Genomic DNA, 15888 nt, shown 5'->3' with positions numbered 1-15888 from the left:
CTCCCCTTTTCTATCGATGTCAAAGGAGGATTATAACAGTGTAAGTGAAAAATATGAGAATTTAAAATAGAAGTAAGGGGGAGTATAACATCTATAATTGTATAGATGGTTTTTGAATGAATTTTGGATAATATTTTGATAAGGATCTATTGACATTGACACTTAGTCAAATTTTTGCTAAGTGTTGCCAACAATAATAAAGGGTGAGATTGTTGGAAAGTAATTAGATATGAAGGAATGGATTTTGTCATTAATGGAAACACAATCTGATGGTAAGGTCACTTGGAAATATATTCAATTTTGGTTTTGGTTTTGTGTGAAAATTTCATAAGTACAATTCAAAAAAAAATTCATCGACCTTATTGTTTTGATCAACCTGCTTGGGTGGATATGCTTTATTGGCCACAATTTTAGATATTGGTAGAATGGAGTCTATATATGATGTCAATATATTTTCATAAGTTGATATTTTATTTAACATGTGTTTTGTTTGAAGAATGTGAAGGTGGGCATATATCACAAAGTACATGATAAGAGACAAAGATAGGACATTTTTGCCTATGGAATTGATTTTTCTTATTAATTCAATTACTTGCAAAAGTAGGGATGACATCCTAGAAGTTAACCCTCAAATAAATAAGTCTTGATATTCTATTTTTGAAATTGTACTAGATGTTTCATCCTTAAGGCCAACTAGATAATATAAATAAAAGGGTATATAAAGAGGGAATTTTACTCATCTGAAGTGTAGAATTGATATGAACATTACATGTTCACTTTGTGGATGATTTTGTGATGTTTTTTTATGGTTAGATGCAAACTATTGTTGTATGGACATAATTAAAATGCAAGATATTCAAAGGACTAATCAAATATTGTAGATATATGTACAATCATTTTGGTATTGTATGTATTACTGATTGTATAGATCTAATATCCTTGTAGAGAAATGATCTCCCATTGTAATAAAACTCCTAAAAGGTTGAGACCTCTAAAAAGGTCTAGTCCTTTCATAAGGATGTACTAAATTATGACTCAGGTCAAAACTCCCAAAAAAGAATTTTTAAATTAATATATTATTTTGGGTACCATCCCCATTAGGGTATTCCCTTGGCTAGGGTTTCCTCAAAAATAAATCATGGTTCTACAAGTTTCTTATTATTGTGTGCTTTAATTTTTAATTTAGTTATTTGTGGATGCATATGGTTAAGTTTTAAAATATATAGGTTGAGTAAAAGTGTTGCAATATTGATTAACCTCCCTTGCCCTCCCCCTCCACCCCCTCTCTTAGTATTTCCTATTTCTAACATAATCATGTTAGTATAGATAATTTTTGAGGATGAGATTGTAAAGATTTGAAAAGTTGTATAATTTACTCTAGTACTACCAACAAGGTAAAATTTAATAAATATTGTATTTAATTGGTGTAAATCAATTGTTGAAGGATCACAACAATTATAACCATCCTTGACACTGGGTGTATTAAATAAGTCTTGATTTTGATCATTGATTTCTCTCATTCTTGAAATTATAGTTTTGTTTTGTGATCTTTTTGAAATATCCCTATGAACTAAGACTTCAAATATTTAAAATAATAGTCATTTTTATTATGTATGATTTTGCATGGCTTATATATCTTCTTGTTGTCCACTACTCTAATAGATATTAGAGCTTGAGCTACACTTAGTTTTCATTTTTTCATCATTTTATTTTCTCATCAACATATCTATTTTATGTGAGCCCCTTTTTTTTCTATATATCATCATTTTTTATTTAATATTTATATTAAAAATAGAAGGTAGTTATATTTTAATTTAAATATAGTTATTAAATAGATTTTTTTTTTTTCATATTTGACATTCTTTTGATGTCTATTTGTTGATTTGCGATGACTGCCCAGACACGTGCTTTACACTTTTCATAAGGTATGGGGTTTGAGGTTCTATGCTAAATTTTATTTAGGGATTGACTTGTCAAGTATTTTTTGTTTGACTTGTCAAGCATTTCCCTTGGTTGACTCCTCAAGTCTGTTTAGGGTTAACTTGTTAAACTCAGATAAGTCATGTAATATTGGCTTAGTGTTAAGAATTTCTAAAGAGAATATATAACATCTTGCATCAGTATAGAGATGTAAGGGAGATTACAGATTGTGGTAGATTGAAGTTATTGGACTCTTTTTTTGGTGGGTGTAGCCCAAGATTGGGTGAACAATGTTAAATCTTTATGTAGATTTTATTCCATTTATGTGTTCTTTATTCATTTGTGTCATTAATTATATTTTCATGTAACTATTTTTAAAAAAAATCTAAGTAATCCTAGAACACTACCTAGATAGCTACATCTTTAAATCCACATATTTATTCATTGCAATGATTGGAGAAGTAATAATGAATAATTACACCCTAGCTATTATTCATCTTCACATTGGGGTATTTTATACAAGATCTTTAATTGAGTGAAAATATTCTATTTACCAAAATAATTAGTTTGAAATAAAGCTTTTTGTATGTCACCTTGTGAAACATCGTTAGAAATACCTAATTCATTTTGATAGAAATGAATTGAGGATTTTCACAAGAAAAATATCAACGAAATGTTGGATACATAATTGAAAACAAGAGTAATTATATATCTATGAGAATAGTCATGAAACAACTAGAAAATAATTTCACATCAATCAAAACATAGTGGATAACCATTAAGAAATAATTTGCATTAGTGTGAGAGATCTTGTAGCTAATAAAGGTGTTATAAAGAGCCATTTTCTAGTAGAAGACTTATTCACTTGACTTAAGTTTACCAAGATAGTAAAGATTTCATTCTAAAGTCTCACTCATCTATATAAGGTATGTCATATCTTCTCTTTATAATGCCATTTGATTTCATTCCAAAGTCTCACTTGTCTATATAAGGCATGTCATATCTTCTCTTTATAATACCATTTATTTAATTTTAGTTACCTAGGTTGTTAAATATTTTAGTTGTCTTATAACATAGGATTAAGACAAATGTCATAAAATTGTTTGAATATTTTCTCAACATTATATTTATAGGAAAGAAAGTTATATTGTATATTTCATAATCAATGAATCCATTATTACATCAATAACCAAGTAAACTATTCTTCCTATTTTCTTTCTTGAAGAAGTTGTTTTAGGTTTTGAGAGATCTTGGGCGCATTCAAACGTTTGTATTCACTTTAATATGGTATTGAGGAGCTCTTCATAACCGTCCATACACAATTTCTAAATTCTATTCTAGGTATTTGTTATTTAATTTTTTCTAAATCCTATTCTAGGTATTTGTTATTTAATTTTTGTTATATGCATCTTGCAAGATTATTTACATATTTTCATAGTTGGGGAGGTATTTCTTTGATCTAATTACTTCATTTTATGCATTGTTATTTACTTTTCTCGTTTGAGAAGTGTATCGTTGTTGTAATTAGGAGTTGTGAAATTTGTGCAGCAAAACGTTCTATAATCATTTTAGCAAAGGATAAATATGAGACTTCACAAAATAGACATTCTAACAAATTGTAGCGACTCAATCTTTTACCTCTTATTTATGAACTCGTTCTAAGCCAAACACACAATAGAAGATGTTTGTTTGGAGTAATAAGAATGAACATGTTATTTAAGATCCATTGATTCTAAGTTTCACTGCAACATCTTCCAAGATATCTACAATCACATCTTAGGAATCAAGTGCTTACGAACTGTTTAGACCAAACAACGCATTCTAACATTTAATATACTTAAATAATTCATCAGAAATTATAATTATAAGTTTAGATGTTGTTGAGAAGAATGTTTTATCTCAAATACACTTCTAGACAAGTCATAACTTAAAAGAATGTCTTGTTTAAATAAATCAATACAGTGGAAGAACAGCTAAAGTTGGCAGTATAAACATTTCTATCTGCAAAAATGGTCAACAAATTTGTGCTCCTCTATTCAAATTAGGTAATAATACTTTATCCAATTCTTCTACACATTATATCAGAGTTTGAAATCACCAACCTTCCTAAAACAATAATACCTCACCAAATCGGAAAGTTTGGAAATTTGTAAGCATTCCTGATCCAAGTGTGTGACTTTACAAAGTTCTAGTCACAGTTTGTAATCTTCAAAGAGGTGGATATGAATCATACTTCACATTCAAAACATTTTACACATGTCTATTTGAAATGGGCACGTAATAATTTGGTTTTCTAAACTTGAAAAACCCACGGAAGAAGAGAGAAAGATTGATGCAGAAGAAAAGCAAAGAAAAGATTGATGGATAAGAACTGGGGCCAAAAGTGAAATGTTGCAGAAAAGTGGAGAAAAGTCATTTGTTTTTATGGCGGTGTGAAAAAGACCAACGAAACTAGGGGCCGATCATTTCAACACGGGCTTTCAGCTGATTGCATAATGGAGTCTTTGAAAATTTGAAATATTTGCCCACAATTTAATGATAATCCTCATCATCACCACTATTTGGCATTGGTTGAAACTTTGAACTATTTGAATTTTATTTTGACAAAAGTGGGTACAGCGTTTCAAATGCATTTAATAACTCACTGTTGTGGCATCATTTTAGGCTATTTGGAATGAATCTTTTTGGACGTAGTTCCTTATTATTTTTATTAAATTTGGAGTTGAGAGAGAGCTACATATGATTTCATGTGCGTCCACGACTGTCAAATCAAGATTTATTATGATGAGAAGTTCGTCCACTCACAGAACAATTTGTGGCTTCTAATTTTCACGGGGCTATTTCTAATGGTTCGTTTGGTTGATGGAATAGGAATAGAAAAATTGGTATACGTTTTTTATTTTCTGTATGGTTGATGGAATAGGAATGGAAAATTTTGGAATACGATTTTTGTATTCCCATTTTACCTCTAAAATGTGTTGGTGATGTTGGCTTCCAGCGGTCCGTTTAATCTTCCCTGCACTTACCTACTCCAACTACTTCATTTATTGCTTCTTCTCATCGAGAGTTCTAGATCTCTCATTTTAAACTATGCTTCTAGATTGTTAGATTTAGGTTTAGGGTTTTTCCAAAGAGTCGGCTGTAATATTTTTTCAGAAGTTTGTAGATGTTTCGTCTTCTCGGCTAATAGTAGATTTCTCTAGAATATTGTATGCTTTCTTATAAAAGATTGTATGTTAAATGTGATTAAGTATTTTAAGGCAATAGCTTTGACTTCACTCAAACATACAAAAGAACAAAAAAAAATTATGAAATGAAAAACCTTTTGTAATGGATTTTGTAGTTTGCCACAATGCTTAATAGAGAGACTCAACAAATTGAACATAGATCAATGTTTGATGATCTTCTTCATTGACGGTAGATTATTTTTGTTGTCCTTCAATGAGGGAAAGAAGCTTTATCCATAGAGATAGATTTGTTGGAAACTACAATTGGAACAATTATTATGTTGTCATTGATGTCAAACCTTATTGGTGAGATAGTTTGCTATCTGATTTGAGTGTCATATCTATTTGATTTATGAAGAGGATTTGAGAAGTTGTTCATAACAAAAGCATCTAGAGGATAGGTTCAGTTATGAAGACGAAACTAAAAATTAACACTTGATTAGTTGGATTTTCACAAGATAAAGTGATTGTTTAAATCATTTTGCAAGTGGAGAAGATAGTAATATTAAAGCCTTAAAGAAGAGATCAAAGACAAACCAAATGCATAGGATTGACTAAGAAACACAAAATATGATTAAGGAACTTGAAGTCTAAGCTAAGTAATGCTAGTGTCAACTGAGCCACAATAAGTGCAGAGAAGAACTAGTTTGACCGAGCATTAGTATTGACCAAGTGATATTATATGTGTTGAGCAAGAAATCTAGTAGTGCAAGTAACCCAATGATGACCAAGTGTTGAAACATACTGTTGGTCGAGGCACAATATTTTGATAGTTTATGAAAAATCCTAATTTTTAGCCGACTAAGTTGATTTCTTGGAATATGGAAAGTGTGTTGAAGATAAGGATGTAACGCCCCGCCAAGGGATCAAAAAGAATTAACCTAAAGTTTTACTAAGTTTACTAACATTTTTTTTTTTTAAAGTAAGAATGTATAACATACACATCAAACACAAAGTAGTAGAAGCAATAACATGTAATCATCAACAACCATACATAACAGGTTACATTCCTTAAGGATCCCAAGGCGTTGAGTCACATTTAAATTTAATTAATTCTAAGTCAAAAAACTACCACATCCACATGAAAGAATAATCAGAAAGTCCAATGTCCATATAATATACATTTGCTTTGAATGCCTCTTGGCAAATTAATTCGGAATGCTCAATCATCCACTGTACATGTCACAGGGTATGAAAGGCTTAAAAGAATATACATATGTAAAAATAGAAATGCATCAACCTCCACGAATCCATGATACAAAGTACAGTAAAAATATATGAAACCATTCACCATACATGATACATCCATACATCCATAATGATAAAACATCTATCATAAAATCTAACCATCCATCATAATAATCCAAGAACATAGTGAAGGTAAATGCCAACCAAGAAAGCTCTAGCCATGGCGACTACGGACGGATCTCAATGGTAAGAGTAAAAGCACTACCACCTGACCACGTGGAACCTAAATGGTCCACTCCCACTGCGCTGAGGAGATAGTCTCAAGTCCCAAACAAGGTATCAAAACACAAAACACAAGTACTCTCTAAGTCTGGGAAATCCTAAAAGTATACTAACTCAAAGGTTCCAACATAGATAGACATCTAGACCCAAAGGCACACAAAGAAACACGTAGGAAACCTACTATGCAAGCGGGAAAGTGTCATCACATGAATCACATTAGAAGTTACCTGAGCAATCCCTCAGGAATCTCGGGTCCCTAGTAATCCTACGGCCACTAGTATCCTCTCGTACTGACGAGGCATACTATGGAATGCAAGGTCACAACCAAGCATTCTCTCTACCCCATCCTAGTCTGTACTAGCACTCAAGGCATGGGAGAGAACATACAATTTATCTTATTAGGTTCATTTAAGTCAGTATTTAGGTGAGATATTTTCACTTATTAAAACAAACAACTTACAATGAGTCATCCTAAGAGCCACTTCGGGTCTCTCGTCCCTCATTGCAAGCCACTTCTCAACACTACACATAGATAACCTACCCTAGGTTCATGAAATCACAAAATACAAAATCACCTCAGTCCTATACAAGAGACTGGAAAGTATCCAAAAGATAACCCACAATAGTCATATCAGTTCTCCACGAGAAACTGGAAAGCATCAAATAATATCATAATGATCACAACAGTTCTCTATCAGCAACTGAAGGCATCGATGATAAGTCACAATACCCAATGGCTCTCTAACGAGCAACCAACAAGTATCCCAATAATAGATCACAATACTGATTGAAGACTCCAAAATGGTCAAGTCAAAACATGTCACAACATGACATCATCAAAAATAATCACTTAAAACACCTCAGCTTCACACAAGGAAACTGGAAAGCAATATCATTCAGTAAATACAAACATGTCATAGAGCATATCAACACATCACTGTGGTTGGGTTTTAGAAAGATCGAGACCAAAACAACATATCATCTCAATCACATAAACCCCCAGGCCTCTAGTAACAACCTAAACTGGTCAACATCTAATCAATCCCCAAAAAACCCCAAAACACAAACATCATATATAAAACAAAACGTAGGTATCAAGTTTTGGTTCGATTTGAAAACATGTTAATCAATGAGGTTTCCATTTTGTTTCAAGGTACATTTCAAGCTCAAAAGATTTTAAAATAATCCTACAGGTTGACCCATTTACTTATTCGAATGAAAATACGATTACCCTCCCATCATATTTTAAAACAATAATTCTATAATTTTACCAAATAGTATTCATCATTAATTAACTTTAATTTAATTTTTTTAAATCAAATAAATTAATATTTATAAGTCTAAACACTCCTATTAATATCTTCATTAATTAATAATTTATTAATATTTTAAAAACTATTAATAAATTAATATTCACAAAACTATATTTAAAAAGTATTAAATGTTAATTAAAACTATTAAATAAAATTAATATATTAACATTATAAATAATAATAATAAAAAACTATATATTAAATAATAATAATTAAAATTTAATATAAATTATTGCAAATAAACAAAATCGAATTCCAATAAATATGGTAATGGCATGAAATAAAGTTTTGTTTTTATTATAAAAAAAAACAAATCACAAGCGATTTACATAATCGCTGCCTGCACAAAATACCGCTGCGCACGACTGTTGTCGCAGTCGGCCTGCGTCAGCAAGTATGACTGCACAGCAGTCGGCCTGCCTTAATTAAAGGGCACGGGTGGGGGTATACCCCCCACCAAATTATATATATATATATATATATATATATATATATATATATATATATATATATTTTTTTTTTTTTTTTTTTAATATATAAAAGCTTTGTGCAAATATTAATTAATTTCTTTTTTGAGATTGATTTATTTAAGTTATAAAATTTATAAATAAACAAATTTATTAAAAAAATTATTATTATTATTATTATTATTATTAGAAATTTTTTCTTTCTTTAATCTGATAGAGAAAATAATTCCAACCCTACGAATTTTCTTTTTAATTTCAAGCCCCACCCAAATAAATACAATAATTCCTTAATCCAAAAACGAGGGTCTCTCCATTTTTTCTTTTCTAATCCCTATGTGTACAGAAGATTAATTGACAAGCATCTATTAATTTTCAATATTGGAATGTATAAACTTTCATCACAGAGAATCTACAGTCACGAAGAAGACAGGAAGTAGGAAAATTGCGTAATTTAATCAGTGATCACAAGTCCCTACCTGATCTTGATGCTAATTCAAAAACTCTGAAAAACTGTGAGAGAATTCGCTCCTCTCAATAACTTTCTTTTGAAAACTTTCCTAGAATTCTCCTTCTGAAATTCGCTGCCAAAAGATGTCTCCAAAATTCCTCTCCCCCAAAAAAAAATCTTTCCCAAATTCGCTATCCTTCAAAAATGAACCCCAAAGTTGTGATAAGGAGTTTTTTCCTCAAATCGGGGCACTAATTGTGCGTTCACCCGAGAGGACTCCTTGCTCCACTGAGTTAACTCTAAAATAACTTGTATTGATCTTTGCTTTATCTTTTTAATGCACATAAAGTTGAATTATTAAATAACTTTATTTAATATTCCACTTGACTTCTATTTTAAATTAATTAATTACTTTAATCTTATGTGCACTTTATGAAATTAAAATAACATTATTATTTTCTATTATTTTATCTTTTAATTAATTTCTCATATTTAAACTCATGCTTAGATCATGCGATCTAGAAACCTTTAAAAATTTAATATCTTTTCCACTTTCAATTTATTTTAGAAACTTTAATTGATGAAATATTTATTAATTCAATTAATAATAATATTTAGCATTTATTTAAAAATGAACTCTAAATATATTATTATTAAATTAAATAAATATTATCATGTTCTAAATTTATACTTAAAACTTTTATCTCCAAATTTTATTCTTTTATTTAATTAATTTCTCAATTAATTAAATATGAAAATGTCATAATAATCTTCCATTAAATTAAATAATTAATTAATCTTTTTAATTAGACTTAATTAATAGAAAACACATCAATGACTCATAAGGCAACATACGAAAACCCATCATAGAAAAACACATACTAAATCAAACAAAAGGGTTATAATCATGAAATTACATCATTTGATGCATTCAGAGGGTACTTAACTCAGATACTTGTCCTAATTATCAATTAGGACAATTGGCTAAAGGGTTTAGGATTTGGACTTAAGAGTTTATCTCCCCTCTCTTACCATTGAGATAATACGATAGGGTACGCTCATCCTGGCGATTCAGGGAAGTCGATACTCGGTACCTGCAACCTACATAAAATCCACGCATGTACAAACACAATATTCTATGTTAAACAGACAATGGCAGGAAGTGGTGCATCGTGTAGATCCTGACTAGCAGGTGACTACAAAAACCTTCCTTAACCACATCAGAAACACCATACATAAAGAAAACAAACACGCACACCATACACATGCAGTATGAGGTAAGAATCCATAAGAAAACACATGTGATAACAAACCATCTAACTAATCATCATCGATAACTGAAAATATTGAATAATCATCATACATGCATGAAATATAGAGTACCAAGTAATCTCATCATATAATAAACTGAGTGTAAAACAACATTTGATATCTCTAAAATAATAATACTAATCATCAAACATAAAATTGGCCTAAAAGAGCTTGGCAAGGATGACTGAAATGCGACTTAGGGGCAGGCACTACAAAGGATTGATGAGTTGGATTATTTAATGCTAGGAAAGGGTTAGGTAAGTGATCAATGGATTAATTTATAAGAGAAGCTTCTAGAAAAGAAGAGGATGAACAAAAGGTAGATAGATTCATTGTATGTGTTGAATCTAATAGTAAACCCTAAAATCTACAATGGTGTTTAAGTGGCAAGAGATCCAAATCACCTACTTAAGGAGTTACTATTGGAAATAGAGATGGAGTAACTGAGAGGGGAGGGGTGAATTAGTTACTCCAAAAATAAATCCACAGATCTTTAGATGTCTTAAAATATAGCTGCTGACAATCTCACAAATAAATCTGAAACTTGATAGATGTTCTGATAACTTATTTAGCATTTAAAGTGATAACATGCATGCATAAAGAAATAACATGAACACAAGAGACACCAGATTTAACGTGGAAACCCAATTTGGAAAAAACCACCAAGTAACTAGTTACCAATTTTCACTCTTCTAAAGTGAGCCCTGTTAGGAGCCAACCCTGTTAAAGGTTACAAAACACATTGTTAGGTGTGACCCTGTTAGAGGATTTGATCACCTTGTTAGAAGTGGCATTGTCAAAGGTCTTTAAAACAATTCAACTGAATTGTCACCTTGTTAGAGGATTTACAAAATGGCTATCAAAAGAACTCTATTAAGAGATTTTGAATCACTGTTACAATGATTAGAAAGCAACAATAAAGTTATCTGAAATATATGCAACTTATCTTTGCTGAATACAGATCTCTGTTTTGCTTCACTAGATCCTCATTGATCAAATGCAGCTTTGCAGCTTCATAGGGATATCTAATTCTTCCTCAACATTCACTCATATATTTTCTTATTCATACATTCACACTTTTATGCATCCACACACTTCTATATTTTGAATTCACAACTTGACCTTTCATATATACCTTACAGATTGTCAAGTCGGCTCAATCAACTGAAAAACATAAATCAATCGGCTGCATAAAACAATTAAACTTAATTCTTTAGAACAATAAAATTCTTCACTACCCAACCCAGCTCGGTGACCACTGCTCAGAATGGTTTCCCCAGTGTTAACCAAATGGAGCTTGGTAAATAATGCAAACCTTGCAACTTCCTTCGGAGATCGAGTTAACTCGGTAAATACTAACCTTCCTTTGTTTACGGAGTGATCTTGATAAAAGCTAATTTTTCTTTTCTTACTGAGTGAGCTCGGTAAAAGCTAACTTTCTTTTGCTTACCGAGTGACCTCAGTAAAAGCTAACTTTCCTTTGCTTACTGAGTGAGCTCGGTAAAAGCTAACTTTTTTTCGCTTACCGAGTGAGCTCGGTAAAAGCTAACTTATTGTGTAATGTTCAGGAATCCTCAGTAGTCACTATAAATTGCTTTGCTAACCATTTGAGCTTGGTAGACTCTGTCTGATAGCTAATATGACATTTGTGTAACATCAAAGACAATACAAAATTAACAATTGTATCCAACAATCTCCCTCTTTGGCATTGATGGCAACACAACATGTCATAGCAGAAATGAAATTTGAAAACAAGTCTTTCACTTATATGGAAACACATGTCAATATAACAATTTTCCCTCTAAGATAGAAAACTTTCCCTCTTACAGTAATCTCCTTCTATAAAGAAATTGCATAGAAAACTCTTTTGAACAAATTTCGGAGAAATATGACAGTAATAAACTCTCCCTCTTTGACAACACATGCCAAAGACAACTCAAACTCAAATGAATTTCAGTGTACCTTTAGTACTGATTCATATGCAATATTTCCTGATTATGTTGCATCAACTCATAGATCTTCAATCTGGTATGAGTTGATGCATCACTAAAACTTTATTTTAGTGAACTTCAGATAGGGGAGTGACCCCTAACTTACCTCTTAGATACAAGAATGCATCCTTAGGTAATAGTTTTGTGAATATGTCAGCAATTTGGTCCTTTATATGAATATATTCCAATCTAATCTTCTTATCTTGCACCAATTCTCTGACAAAATGATATTTTTTTGCAATATGCTTGGTTTTGGAATGCATCACTGAATTCTTAGATATGTTGATTGCACTTGTATTATCACTAAACATAACAACTGGTTCTTTGATATCCATCTTCATGCCTTCCAACAACTGTTTAAACCAAACAATGTTAGAACAGTTTACTGCTGCAGCAACATACTCTGCCTCTGTTGTTGATTGAGATGTACAATTCTGTTTTTTGCTTGTCCAAGAAACCAACCTTTTTCCAAGAAAGAATGCACCTCCACTTGTACTTTTTTTGTCATCAAGGTTTCCTGCCCAATCAGCATCAGTAAATACTTTCAAATCCAAATTTTCTCCAAACTTATACCATAAACCATACTCTTTAGTTCCTTTCAAATATCTCATTATTTTTTTGATTGCCATCAAGTGGTTTTCTCTTGGTTTTGCTGAAAATCTTGCTACAATACCAACTGCAAGGGCAATATCTGGTCTAGTATGAACTACATACTGCAACTTTTCAATCATAGATCTATACAATGTTTGATCTACTTCTTTTGATTCATCTTCCCTGGTAATTTTTAATCCAGTACACATAGGAGTCCCAACTAGTTTACAATCTTTCATTCCAAATTTTTTTAATATCTCCTTGATGTAATTTGATTGAGTAATGTAGATACCATTTTTATTTTGTTGAATTTGAAGACCAACAAAGAATTTGATCTCACCAAACATAGACATTTCAAATTCCTTGTTCATTTTTTCTGAGAATTCTTTGCACAGATCATCATTCCCTGTGAAAACAGTATCATCTACAAATATTTTTGCCAAGACAATCCTATTATTTGGTCCTTCTTTAAGAGACAAGCTGTTGTTATCATTCGTTCTTTGAAAACCAATCTGAATAAGATATTTATGCAATCATTCATACCATGCTCTAGGGGCTTGTTTCAGACCATACAATGCCTTGTGTAATTTGCAGACCATGTTCTTCTTATCTGGATTAACAAAACTTTCAGGTTGTTCAATGTAAACCTTTTCATCCAGTATACCATTGAGGAATGCTGATTTGACATCCATTTGATAAACTTTGAATCCCTTGTGAGCAGCATATGCTAGTAAGGTTATGACTCCTTCCAATCTTGCAACAGGAGAAAAAGTTTCTCCATAGTCTATTCCTTCTTCTTGAGCATATCCTTTGCATACTAGTCTAGCTTTGTTTCTTGATACCTTACCATCTTCATCCAACTTGTTTCTGAATACCCACTTAGTTTCAATCACATTTTTGTCTTTAGGTCTGGGTACAAGAGTCCATGTCTTGTTTTTCTCTATTTTCTTTATTTCTTCATTCATAGCTTCAATCCAGCTATCATTTTCCAATGCATCTTTGATATTCCTAGGTTCAAAATCAGCAAGTAAACAAGTACCTTTCAGCTTATTTCTTGTCATGGTTCCTTCAGATTTATCTCCAATGATCTGATCTACTGAATGATGTCTCTTGACATACTTAGCTAATACAAGTTCCTTGCCTTTTGAATGGATTTCATTATTATCCTTTTACATTTCAACTTCAGGCTCTGTATGTTCTGGCTTGGTAGATATTTGCTCAGTAGATGTTTGCTTGGTAAATACTTGCTCGATAGATACTGAATTTAACTCAGTTTGCTATGGCTCGGTTTGAACTTCCTGTAACTCGGTTATAGATGACTCAGGAGTAGAAGTTTCCTGATTCTCTGATGTAACTGGTACTGTATCAGGTTCATTGAAGACAAACCCTTTATAATCTTCTAGTTCCCTTTTGCTTTCTTCTTCATTTCTTTCTGCAAACTCATCAACTTTCACATGTGCACTTTCTATGACTTTGTGAGTAGACAAGTTCAAACATCTATATGCCTTACTTGTGCATGAGTATCCAGAGAATATACCTTCATCACCTTTTACATCAAATTTTCCTTTTTTTAGATTCTTTCAAAATGTAACATTTACTTCCAAATACTTTAAGATAACTTACATTAGGTTTATAGCCATACCATAACTCATAGGGGGTTTTGAATGAGTCTTTCTTTAGTTGTACTCGATTCAAGGTATAGACTGCAGTGTTGATTGCTTCCTTCCATTATTTGATAGCAATGCACTTTTCAATCATTAAAGTTCTTGCACAATCCATGATCGATCTATTTCTTCTTTCAGCTATTCCATTTTGTTGGGGTGTTCTAGGGGCTGATACCTGTGTTTTGATTCCTCTTTCAATGCAAAAGTTATTGAATTCATGTGAAATGAATTCTCCACCTTTGTCTGACCTCAAGCATTTTAATATTTTCCCTGTTTCCTTTTCTACTCTGGCCAAATACCATTTGAACTTTTCAAATGCTTCTAATTTATTTCTTAGATACATGACTATCATCATTCTTGAGTAATCATCAACAAAAAAAATGAAATTTTTTTTTCCAGTATAGCTTTCAATTCCAATGGGTCCACATAAATCAGTATGCACAATTTCTAATATGTCTTCAGACTGATAGTTTTTACTTTTAAAACTAGTCTTTCCCATCTTTCCAATTTGACAATTTTTGCATAGACCAACCTCAGGTTTCTTTATGTTGGGAATGCCTTTTACTTTCCTGAATTTTCTTATCTTTACCAGATTATCAAAGTTTACATGACACAACCTTTTATGCCATAACCAACTTTCTTCAACTTGAGCAATGAAACATGAACATTCACCTAGTTCAAGATAGAACAAGTTACCTTTAGTTTGAGTGCCTGATCCAATCAACTTTCCTTTCCCATCCAGCAGTCTTGTTTTACCATGCATGAATTCTACTTTGATTCCATTATTGAGTAGCTATGCCACAATTAACAGATTATGCTTTAGTCCTTCTACCCAATAGGCATTATCACATATAGGTTCTTTGGTTAGAGGGATTCTTCCTCTTCCTTTTATACAACAAGGTTCATTATTACCAAATCTTACACTACCACCATCATAGTCTTCAAAGTATTCAAACTTAGTTTTGTTGCTAGTCATGTGATGAGAACAACCACTATTTATGATCCATGTATAATTTTTGCTCATATGAGAAATGAGTGCCATTTTTTCATCATTATCAGATTCATCTTTCACAGCAATATAGACAATCTCATCATCTTCTTCATCATTAGAATCATTAAAATCTTTAGCCATAAAACATGTTTTCTTACCTTTGTCCTTGAATGATTTGAAATCTTTCTTGCCATTCCATTTTTTATCTTTCTTTTCATCTTTATTCTGCTTGTTTGGACATCTAGCAGCAATATGACCAACTTCTTCACATGAAAAATAGATTAGGGGTACTTTACCTTTGTATTTTCCTCTGCCTCTAGAATATTTCCTTGCTAGAAGGGCTTCAATTACTTCAAGATCACTGTCTAAACTTTGGTTTGATTCATCTTCACTTTCTGACTAGGATTTCTTTTTGCCTTTCTCCTTGAGTGAAAGTTTGGCTTCAAATGCTGATTCAATGTTCTTGGAAGCTGGAATATAGTTATCAAAGTTGTC

The sequence above is a fragment of the Cupressus sempervirens genome, chromosome 10 (genome assembly GCF_028749045.1).
Source record: "Cupressus sempervirens isolate cs-2001-9-10 chromosome 10, ASM2874904v1, whole genome shotgun sequence".
Lineage (NCBI taxonomy): Eukaryota > Viridiplantae > Streptophyta > Pinopsida > Cupressales > Cupressaceae > Cupressus > Cupressus sempervirens.
The sequence above is the reverse complement of the archived record's forward strand: the minus strand, read 5'-3'. Positions refer to the sequence as shown.